Source organism: Megascapheus bottae, chromosome 9, assembly GCF_031878675.1.
Source record: "Megascapheus bottae isolate mThoBot1 chromosome 9, mThoBot2.hap1, whole genome shotgun sequence".
NCBI lineage: Eukaryota > Metazoa > Chordata > Mammalia > Rodentia > Geomyidae > Megascapheus > Megascapheus bottae.
The window spans coordinates 47,226,223-47,237,279 of NC_143517.1; positions in this window are offsets into that span (position 1 = coordinate 47,226,223).

Here is an 11,057-nt window from a genome sequence, read left to right on the forward strand (position 1 = left end):
CTCCCTTGTCAAAGATTAGGTGGCCATAGGTCTGTGGTTTAATATCCGGGTCCTCAGTTCTATTCCATGGGTCTTCAGGCCTGTTTTTGTGCCAGTACCAAGATGTTTTGAGAATTATAGCTCTGTAATAGAGTCTAAAGTTTGGTATTGCAATTCCTCCTGTTCTGTTCTTTCTGCTAAGAAGTGTTTTTGCTATACGGGGTCCTTTATTATTCCATATGAAATTTTGGATTGCCTCTTCTATCTTTGAAGAATGATATTGGGATATTGATGGGTATTGCGTTGAATTTGTAGATGACCCTAGGCAACATTGTCATTTTCATAATGTTGATACTTCCAATCCAGGAGCACGGGAGGTTTTTCCATTTCCTCAGTTCTGCTTTAATTTCCTTTTTCAGGGTTTTAAAGTTTTCGTTAAAAAGGTCCTTACATTCTTAATTAAGCTAATTCCTAGGTACTTTATTTTCTTTGAGGCTATTGCAAAAGGAGTTGCTTTCCTGATTGTTGCCTCATTCCTCTCACTGTTGGCATAAAGGAAGGCAGTTGATTTTTGAGGGTTAATTTTATAGCCTGCTACACTTCCAAAGTTTTGAATCAGCTCAAGGAGCTTGGGAGTAGAGTCTATAGGATTCTTTAAATACAGAATCATGTCATCTGCAAGAGGGAAAGTTTTAATTCCTCTTTCCCTACTTGGATCCCCTTTATGCTTGCTTCTTGCCTTATTGCACTGCCTAGGAATTGTAATACTATGTTAAAGAGGAGTGGAGAGAGTTGCATCCTTGTCTCATTCCTGATTTTAGAGGGAATGGCTTTAGCTTTTCGCTGTTAAGTATAATACTAGCTGTGGGTTTGTCATACACAGCCTTTATTATATTGAGGAATGTTCCACAGATTCCTAGTTTCTCCAGAGCTTTTAACATAAAGGAGTTTTGGATCTTTTCAAATGCCTTTTGTGTATCTATTGGGACAATCATGTGATTTTTGTCCCTGCTCCTGTTGATGTGTTGAATTATATTAATTGATTTGCGTATGTTGGACCAGCTTTCCCTCCCTGAGATGAATCCTGTTTGATCATAGTGTTTAATTTTTTTGATGAGTTGTTGTAGACGGTTGGCCAGTATTTTGTTGAGAACTTTTGCATCTATATTCATCAAAGAAATGGGTCTATAGTTTTCTTTCTTTGCTGAATCTCTGTCTGGTTTGGGGATGAGGGTTTTACTGGCTTCATAGAATGAATTTGGTAAAGAACCTTCATTTTCAATTTCATTGAAGAGCTTGAGGAGTATTGGTGTGAGGTCTGCTTTGAAGACCTTAGAGAATTCAGCTGTGAATCCATCTGACCCTGGGCTTTTCTTAGGTGGAAGTTCTCTTATTGCCATTTCTATTTCAGTGCTTGAAATAGGCCTGTTGAGTTGAGTTGGGATAGTTTTCTTGGTTCAGTGTGGGTATGTTAATATTGGGTAGGAATTCATCTATTTCTTCTACATTCTCAAATTTGTTGCCGTAAAGTTTTGAGAAGTATTCCCTCATGGTACTCTGGATCTTGGTAATGTCTGTTGTGATATTACCATTTTCTGCTGTGATTTTGTTTATTTCGATATTCTCCCTTCTTTTTTGGTAATATTTGCCGTCAATTTTGTTAATTTTTTCAAAGAATCAACTCCTTTTTTTTTATTCTTTCTGTAGATTTTTTTGGACTCCAATTCATTTAATTCTGCTTTCATTTTAATAGTTTGTTTCCTTCTACGGGGATTAGGGTTGGTTTATTTCTCTTTTTTCCAGGAAGTTAAGGTGACACATTAAATTGTTGATTTGGGATTTTTCCAATTTATTATTGTAGGCACTCAGAGCTATAAGTTTTCCTTTGAGTACTCTCTTTGCCATGTCCCAATAGAGCTGGTATTTTGTGTGCTCCTTTTTGTTAAATTTTATAAACTGTTGGATTTCTGTTCTGATCTCCTCGATGAACAATTGGTGATGCAACAATGTGTTGTTCAATATCCATGAGTTACAGGATTTTCGTTGGTGGAGATGGTTGTTCAGTTCTAATTTGATGCTCTTGTGGTCTGAGAGAGTGCAGGGAATAATTTCAGTGTTTCTGAATCTGCCCAGGTTTGTTTTATGGCCTAAAATGTGTTCTATTTTGGAAAATGTTCCGTGTGCTGCTGAAAAAAATGTATATTGTATTGTTGCTAGGTAGAATAATCTGCAGATGTCTGTTAGATCTAGTTGGTCTATACAGTTGTTGAAATCTAAGGTTTCTCTGTTGAGTTTTTGCCTGGTTAATCTGTCCATAGGTGAGAGTGATGTGCTAAAGTCATCAACAATCAGTGTGTTTCTATCTATTTATGGTTTCAGTGAAAGTGAAGTTTGCTTGATGAAGTTGGGAGCTCTGGGATTAGGTGTGTAGACATTTAGGATGGTTATGTCTTCCTTTAGGAAAGATCCCTTTAGTAGTATGTAGTAACCTTGTTTGTCTTTTCTCACTAATTTTAATTTGAAGTCTATTTTATCTAATATGAGGATTGCAACTCCAGCCTGTTTATGGGGGCTGTTAGCTTGATAAAGTTTATTCCAACCTCTCACTTTCAAAAACTTTTTTTTTGGGGGGTGGGTAAGATGTGTCTCTTGAAGAGAGCAAAATGATGGATCTTGCTTTTTGATCCAACTAGATAGTCTATGTCATTTAATTGGAGAGTTAAGTCCATTGATATTGAGAGTCAGGATTGAGAAATATTTATTAGTTCCTGCCATTTTTCATTAGGATCTGTGTCTTGATAGTTCTTTTGGTACTTAGATGGTATGAGTTTTGGGTGTCATTTCTTTCTCTGTATTACATTTGTGTTGGTTTTCTATGTGTAGAACATCTTTGAGAATTTTCTGTAATGTCGGTTTGGTTGCTACATAATGTTGCAGTTTTTCCCTGGAATGGAATGTTTTTATTGTTCCCTCAGTTATGAATGAGAGCTTAGCTGGGTACAGTATTCTTGGTTGGTACTTATTTGACTTCAGGGCATGACATATATGCTTCCAGTCACTTCTTCCTTGCATGGTCTCTGTTGAGAAATCTGGGGTTATTCTGATTGGTTTGCCTTTATAAGTGATTGTTCTCTTCTCCCTGGCTGCTCTTAGGATCCTATCTTTGGACTCTATTGATCCAGTTCAGATTATAATGTGGAGGTGAGATGTCCTTTTCTAATCATGTCAGTTCTGGGTTCTAAAAAGCTTCTTGTATCTGGATGGGCCTACCCTTCTGGATATTTGGGAAGTTCTCTGAGCTGATTCCCTGAAGTATATTTCCAATACCATTGACCCCTTTCTCCAGACCCTCCTCAAAACCAATTAGCCTTAAATTAGACTTCCTAATTTTATCTTGGACCTCCTGAAGCATTTTCTCATATTTCCTAGATTTAGATTGACTCATTTTCTGTTATTTCTCTATAACAACTAAATTATCTTCAACCTCGGAAATTCTCTCTTCTGCATTGTCTAACCTCCTATCAAAGCTATCTGCTTTATTCTTCATCTCCCTTGCTTCTAATTGCTCATTTTTGATGCCTTGCATCTCTTCTTTTAGATCATGTGTGGATTTCTTTAGCTCCTTGATTTCCATTTGAGTGGTTAGCTCAGCTTTATTCTCTTTGGACATTTGTTGAAGTTCGGTAACCTTTTTGTTTGTGGATTCTATGAAGTCATCTATTTTTCTTTGAAAAACCTTTGTTATGCCTCCTTTATGGCTTCCCCTTTTTCACATATCACTTGTTTATGGTTTCCTCTTGTTTAGCTATGGTTTCTTCCCTTATCTGTTTCTTTATATTTTCACATTTTTCATTAATGATGTTTATCAATTGCATTTGTATAGCACTTGGAAGACTCTCCTCTAGATTTGCCACTGACTGCTCCATAGCCTGTTTATGCTGGGTCGGAGATGCTATTCCTTGATTTGACATTTTTCTTGAGTTTCTTGTTCTGCCCATTTGAAAATGGGAGCAAGATTAATACTAAACATGATTATAATTTCTCAGATATAACCAACCTAGGCCTTTTAAGTTGGCTGACAATAGATGTTCACTTTTTAGATTGGTAATATCAGTCTCTCTTTCTTTTTGTGCACTTACATACAAATCTAATACAATCAAAAATTATTGATTTATGACCAAAACAACAAGCCCCTCAATCTAAACTCTATTGTATTTAAGTCCCTCTGGACCTAGAGTATAATTGAACACCTAGATACACAGCATTGCTCAACAATCATCAAATGTAGATTCATGCATTAAGAGTTGCAGGATGAACAGAGGACCAGAATATGAAAGACAACAAGTGAGGTAGGAAAAGAACAATGCAGTAGTGTAAGATTATTATAGTAATGAAGAAAAGGTATAGTGTAAGGATAACTGACCTAAGGTGATAGACAAGTAAAATATTTGAGTAGAAAGTTTAGAAGAACTTAGATAAAACTTATGAAAATAAGAAGAGTAATAGGAAGAATATATAGAGCCCCGCAGCTGGTGTGGCTCCAATCTATCTTCTCTTGCCGGTATTCTGCCTTTTTCCTCTTTGACTGACATCTCTGTGGTGCTAAAGTTAGTTAGGATTCCAGAACTTGAATCTTGGCGGGAGCTCAGTACGTCTCACACTGAACAGTCGCCATCTTCTGCCTCTCAATACCTATCTTTTCTATGCCTGGTTTGATTAAATAATTTCTAGTTCTTTTTTTCAAATTACTCAAATTTAATCATGACACATTGAATACATAAATTGAAATGTCACACTATCTCCTTTATAGACATATAGTCACATTACTTAATAGAAAAGAGAGAAATCAATTGCCTTCTACCTTTGGACAATCATTTCTAGTTCTTCTATGTCAAATGTCAGACTTTCATTCTTTGTACTGATGAACAGCACTCAGTTACATACTCTATGTTCAATACTATATTACTATATATTCAATTAAATTATATAACTCCATTATATATTCAACTGTAAAATCATTAGCTATACATTCAGTTACATGCATAGTTAAACCAAATATATCTTATAATATCCAACAAATATGGCATATAGTTCCAAATCTATTTGATTACTCAGTTTTCTGAGTTATCTCTAATGTAATTGCATTATATTTATTAATGACAGCTCAAAGTTCTTTAAATGTAACTTCATTGTAATGTTTTTCTCAATCTTATGCAATAGAATACGGGCATGTTATAACAGATAGCAGAAGTATCTACAATAATACAACATACCCCAACATTACAACATTATAATGTGTGTGTGTTTAGTTGAGAGTCAGTCAATTCCCAGAAAGAAAGGAGAGAAGAGTGCCTACTAAGTCTGTAGGTCATAAAGCATGTCTGGAAATAGTAAAATAAATCACCCTGAAAGATGAATTGATGAATGAAAGGTGAGAGAACTTTTCCTTGTACAGCGATCAGAAATTTACAGAACAAAACAAATTATCCCCTGTCAGCCATCTGAATAGTGGCCTCAGAGAAATAAAAAGCCTTTTTAAAATATAAAAGCCCCCTATAAAATGTGTATAGGCACTTTGCCCATGGGATAGCATGATCATAAATTTCATTTTCTTAAGCTTACTTCAAATAACTTTGCCTTACCAATGTTACTGAAAGAAAAAGACATTAAAGATTTCTCTTATGAGAACATTTCTGTAATTTTATTTCCATTGGATAAGCAGAAAGAAAACATTTTTGGAACAAATTTTACATTGTAAGATAATTTCACAATGAAGAAGGTAAAGTTTGCATATACAGAAGGCATAAAGTTTACCTGTATCATCTATACAATTTGAATAGTGTAAGTCTTCCAAAATTGTACAAGGTGAAGTTCTTTTTAAATTATTCTAGTAATTACTAGACAAGTACAATAAAACAAAGTTTCTATACCAGGATAAGAAATGAGTGAGAAAACCTGTTCCTTATAAAAGTAATTGTCTTGCTTTTCCATTTTAAAATAGTTACTAGTGAGTAAATTCAGATTTTTCTTTTGTACTCCTTTAAAGGAGAGACATAAGTCATGCTTGATTCATAAACTAAATCCCCTGATGTAAAGTATTTTCTCTGATGGGTCTGCATGTCTGTACTGCGGTAAGCATTCAGTCACTGCAAAATTGATTCAGGTTTTCTGCTTCAGACTTTGACTGACCTTGAGTTCTGTAGAACTCTTGAATTGACGAATCAATTACAGTACTCCAGAATCACCTTGACTCCCGCTCACTTTATCCTTTTTTTCTCTCTCTTGTTTATGCCCAAATGTACACTGGCAGCCAGACAGTGTACCTTGAAACGCTAGACAGGATGTCAGGTAGCCATGGTTCTTTGGAAGTAAGCATTCTAAACTTAAAAGAGAGCAGATACATGTCTTGAATACTGTTACGTGTCCTGCTAACAACCCCCTCCATCGTCTATCCTCCTTGACATCTGCAATGATGTGCTGCTACTATGAGTTCCTACAAAGTTTATGGACCAGAGCAATGCCTCTCCCTTTGAAACGCACTGAATTGGTAATATTCATAGGATACATGAGGACACAGAGACTTGGGCTCCCAGGGACTGAGAAATCAGCATGTCAATCAATTCAAGAAGCTGACCAAGAAAGCTCCATAAATCCATATGTTGGTGTAGGTTCCATGATTTTTTTTGGCGGGGAGAGGTATCATGGGGCTTGAACTCTGGGCCAGGACGACTGTCCTGAGCTCTTCAGCTTAGGGGCACCACCTACCCTTTGATCCATAGCCCCAGTTCCCGATTTCTAGTGATTAGTTGGAGATAAGTCTCTTGGCTTGTAGTGCCTGGGCTGGTTTTGAACCCGATTTTCAGATCTCCTGAGTAGCTAGGATTACAGGTGTGAGACTGCGCCCTGCTGGTTCTCATGATTTTTTTTTTTCTCTCTACATCTCATTCTTTTTTTTATTGTAATGTATAGAGGGTTTACAGTGATATAGGTGCATTACTTCTTGCACATTGATACACCTTCTCATGTTTTTATCCCCATTTCCCACCCACTTCCAAACATCTTGTTTTCCCCCCTTCCCTTTCCTATTTCAAATAAACTCATATACAATATGCCAGATAACAAAGTCAGATACTTTAACAATATGAGATAAATCAAAGGGCAACAAAAGTACATTAAGAACAACAATCACACAAGATAAAGCTCTTGTTTCCATATCCTAGAGATCCTTTCATTTGGTCTCATCATATATGACTTTATGAATCTAGATTTTGTGCTATTGTAATCCTCAGCTAAGAGAGCCTAGATGTGTACTAGTTATTACAAATGAGGGAAAACATTGTGCCTACATTCCTTTGGGTCTGGCTTCTTTCACTTAATATGATATTTTGTTACAGCACTATTTACCATAAGGAGAATATGGAACCAACCTAAATGCCCCTCAGTAGATGATTGGATCAAGAAATGTGGTATATAAACACAATGGAATTCTATGCTGCCATCAGAAAGAACGACATCACCCAATTTGTAAGGAAATGAGAAGACTTGGTCTCATGATTTCAAAGGACTTAGCTTCTAAAATCATATTTTGGTGAGAATGTCTCCTCTACCATTACTTTTTAAAATTCACTTATTCAGTACTGGTTCTATGAACAAAGGAGGTAAGGAGAAAAGAATAATCAATAAAACATTTAGTTAATGCTTTTTCCTCGGTTGAAATTCAACATTATAGGCAACCTATTTTGTATTTATGGAATAATATTTGAAAAATGAAATTATAATAAACTCTATTTAGGCTCCCATCCTTAAAATTATTGTAATGTTCATCTTGAAAGGTAATTTAGTATAGAATCTGAACGCAAATTCATACAAATCAGTAGCTGAATGTAATAGTTTTATTTCAAGTTGTTATCCAGCAAATTTTTTGATAAATATCTTTATTGAGTAATCATGAAATTTACACCTTTGATCCCTCTCTTAGAATTGATTATACAATGGGTAAACCTCAGAATAATTTCCATCTAATTACTATGGCATTTATTATAATAGCATTACTTGAAATTTACCACAAATCACACTATTTAGATTTCTTTGAATTATGAAATTATATAAACTCAACATCTGAGAAAATTTCACATCCAATGCATAAGCTCTGATCCATTTTTCAATATCTTTTCTTATAGTTTTGAGTTTCAACATTTTTACTTGAATATATAATACAAGATTAACTGGATTATTTATTAAATCTGGCATTTTTTGGTAAGCCTCACAGCTTGGAATGTGGCCAAGGCTGATCGGTTCATTAATTCTAAGCAATCATTAAATTTATTAATGTATAATGTAAACATAGGAAAATCTAGATATTTCCCTCACAGCTGTCAATGTAAAAGATGTGAACCAGTATTATTGTCTATGTGCACCTATGAATGACTTTGGATTTGTTGAATTTAACAATGCTGTTGTCTCTTGAAGCTAGCAATGAAACTGCTTTTTCTTATATCAGTATATACAATGCGATATTATGAATATTTTGGAAACATACTATTGATGATGTTAGAGTTTCCCAAAGAAACTCTATGTTATTACATTCAAGTTTTACAGATAACTAATAATAAACCTAGAGGCAAATAGCAAAGCACTATGAAGACCAAACAATAGTGTGAGATCATACAGTCTGGATAGCAGATATGGGATTGTTTTTAGTGCCACATAAAATTTTATATAAAGCATAAAAGCTTCCTGTTTTAAGTATAATGATTAATTGTACAAACAACAAAAAAATCCATCTGACCATATAAGTAAAATGAGTTCTAAATATAGCCCTGTTTTAAGGAGACATGGAAATCTTGCCCAAGGTGAATAAGCTTTCTCTTCCACAGGTGGAGGAAATAATCTGGTTCAATAAATACACATTACCAATTTCCTCTGTATTTATTTTGGCCAATGGAATGGCAGTAGTCCAAGAGACTGTTCCAGGATCCCAGAAGTGTACATGTCTCTACCAGAGATTCTGTGGATGCTTTTAAATGAAGGACAGCTTCACATTTATTGATTTTTGCATTTGAAAACTAATGAAAACATTGCCTTTTAATTACCCCAGAGAAATCTTTAGTAATTTCAAAATTAGATGCAAAAGTTGAAATGTATATTGAAGCAATTAAAAATATACTGTAGAGAAGTAAATTATGTACTAACAACGTATTCCTCTGTAGAAAACAAAAGAAGAAATCTTACTGTTTTTATTTTTTTCCATGGAGTAATTGAAAAAGTACAAGTTTTGTATTTGAAGCAAATTTAAAATACTAAAGTATCAGTTCATTTATCATTGGTGTGGTCTTTGGTAATCAACTAAATTTATTTTTGGGGTGTATTTATTAATACTTTTTATTAACAATGATTTTTACATCATATTTCAAATGTCATGTTATACAAACAAGTATTCAAGAAAAAAATCTCTATATGCAATCACTGGTGAATAAATTTAAGAACATAATTAAGATTATGCTGAGTCTTTGTATGCCATAGGTACATTTAGCTCTATATCAATATATGTCTATTGAGTATATATCCTATTACAGTCCTATATGTCCATATAGATATGTTTGTTTCTCCAAATTCATGCCAGTGACCTGGAGTATCTGAGTATTGAGTCATCTCTCTTTTAGTGTTTGGATCTAATATCCACATATCAAGGAGACCATTCACCTTTTGATCCTTTGGTCTTGGCTTATGTCTCTAGACATGATTTCCTCTAGTTCCCTCCCCTTCCCAGTCAATTTCATTATTTAATCTTGTCTGTACTAAATTCTTTTAAGTCTCATTTCTATTCTTTGTAAGAAGCATCAATAGAAATATATCCACTTCATGGATCCAATAATGTGTTAAAATATTAACATGTTATTTAATACAAATGTTGGTGAAAAATATAGTCTTGGTTCCCTGGTATTACAATTAAGAGTATAAGACATGTTTGTAATGCTTTCTTGCAAAACAATTTGGGGTAGCTGACCAGAATCCACTATAGTCATAGCATCTTCCAAGAAAAGTTCCATCTTAGTCTTAATCTGGATTATTAAACCACATATATATGGAAACATTGTTTTTTATTCCTAGAACAGAATATATTATTCAAAGAGTAGAATGAATTATTTTTCTGTATTTTCCTCAAATTGTTGGATCTCATTTTAACCTGAAATATTCATTTACATGAGGATACATTAATGCACATAATCTTTTTAGTGTTTAAGTTTTGAAGCATTAAAAAGCAATAATGAGATCACCCAAACATCATTTATATTTGAATTTGTATCCCAGTTTTGCCTTTATTCAGATTTACATACTTAATTATATGTCTCTCAGGCTAATATTCAAATTAAGCTTTGTTTCTGAGCATAATTATCAAAGGCAGAAAATAATATCTATGAATGATATATAATAGCAAAAATATCTATATCCCCACTGATATAAACAGAGAATAAAAAGTAATTTCACCGTAATAGACATTTAGTCACTCACATGTAGTAAGTAAGAGATGAAGAACAATAAAAATATACTTCATGCATTTAACTGCAAATCAGGTTTCAGAACAACTCTCATGTGGTGCCAGAATTGTTACAATCTAATTAAATTCCCAACCCCTAGAGAAACTTATCTGAGCCAATAAGAAGTGGTCTTAGCAACTTATCTGCTTTTCTTATTGCTTTAGTTGTTTCATACTGGATAATCTTATATAGCTGAAACATCAGAATCAAATTTTAATATGCTAGCTCTCAGGTTGCTTCAAGAAAACATGTATTTTGTTAGATGCAGGAAAAGAATAAGAGCAATAAAGTGTAATGGAAATGTGAAAACAATTTATGTAGTTGAAAGATTTTCTGTATGAAAAGTTTTGCTTAACATAAATAGCAATGGTTTCAGTGAGAAGAGAAGAAGCCAAGTTCTACTTTACTATCTACTATCACTGGCCAATCTGAGATCTAATCAATTAGCATCGTGATGTGGTACAGACAGAAGATTAAAAAAAAAAACAACAACATTTTGTTCTATTCTAGGACTCTGAGTCATATAAAACTAAGCTGAAA